This window comes from Gavialis gangeticus, unplaced genomic scaffold, assembly GCF_001723915.1.
Source record: "Gavialis gangeticus isolate Ggan-Ray unplaced genomic scaffold, GavGan_comp1, whole genome shotgun sequence".
Lineage (NCBI taxonomy): Eukaryota > Metazoa > Chordata > Crocodylia > Gavialidae > Gavialis > Gavialis gangeticus.
Genome location: NW_017729031.1, coordinates 38428582 through 38429819, shown reverse-complemented (window position 1 = coordinate 38429819; position 1238 = coordinate 38428582).

Genomic DNA, 1238 nt, shown 5'->3' with positions numbered 1-1238 from the left:
ATCATGGAGCAGATCCTCAAGGAATCCCTTTCTAAGTACTTGGAGGAGAAGGTGATAAGGAACAGTCAGGATGAATTCACCAAGGGTAAGTCATGCCTGGTCAACCTGATCACCTTTGATGATATGACAGGATCTGTGCTGCAGGGAGAGCAGTGGACATTATATACCTTGATTTTAGCAAGGCTTTTCATACAGTCTCCCATAATATTCCCGCAAACAACCTACAGAAGTCTGGGTTGGATGAATGGACTGTAAGGTAGATAGAAAACTGGTTGGATCATGAGGCTCAAAGGGTCGTCATCAATGGCTCGAGGTCTAGTTGGAAGCCGCTATCAAGTGGAGTGCTCCAGGGTTTGGTTCTGGGGCTGGTTTTGTTCAATGTCTTCATCAATGACCTGGAAGAAGACATAGAGTGCACCCTCGGCAAGTTTTCAGATGACACCAAGCTGGGGGGAGTAGTAGATACACTGGAGGGTAGGGCTAGAGTTCAGAGTGATCTCAACAAATTGGAGGATTAGGCCAAAAGTAATCTCCTGAGGTTCAACAAGGACAAGTGCAAAGTCCTGCACTTAGGAGGGAGCGATCCCATGCACCGGTACAGGCTGGGAGCTGACTGGCTGGGCAGCAGCTCTGCAGGAAAGGTCCTCCGGGTGACACTGGACAAGAAGCTGAACAGGAGCCAGTAGTATGCCCTTGTTGCCAAGAAGGCTAACGGCATCCTGGGCTGCATTGGTACTAGGAGTGTTGCAGGCAGATGGTTGGCAGTGATTCTTCCCCTCTATTTGTCACTGGGGAGGCCACATCTGGAGTCCCGTGTCCAGCTGTGGGCCCCCCACTACAGAAGGGATGGGGACAAGTTGAAGAGAGTCCAGCAGAGGGTGACAAAAATGGTTGTGGGGCTGGGGAACGTGACTGGTGAGGAGAGGATGAGGGAACTGGGCTGATTCAGTCTGTAGAAGAGAAGACCGAGGGGGTTTGAATAGCAGCCTTCACCACCCTGCCGGGGGCTGCAAAGACGATGGTGCTGGACTGGTCTCAGTGGGGGCAGACGACAGGACAAGGAGCAATGGGCTCAAGGTGCAGCAAGGGAAGTTGAGGTTGGATATTAGGAAAAACTCTCTCACTAGGAGGGTAGCAAAGCACCAGAACAGGTTACCCAGAGAGGCTGTTGAGTCTCCATCCTTGGAGATTTTTAAAACCCGGGTAGACAAAGCCTTGTCTGGGATGATGTAGATGGT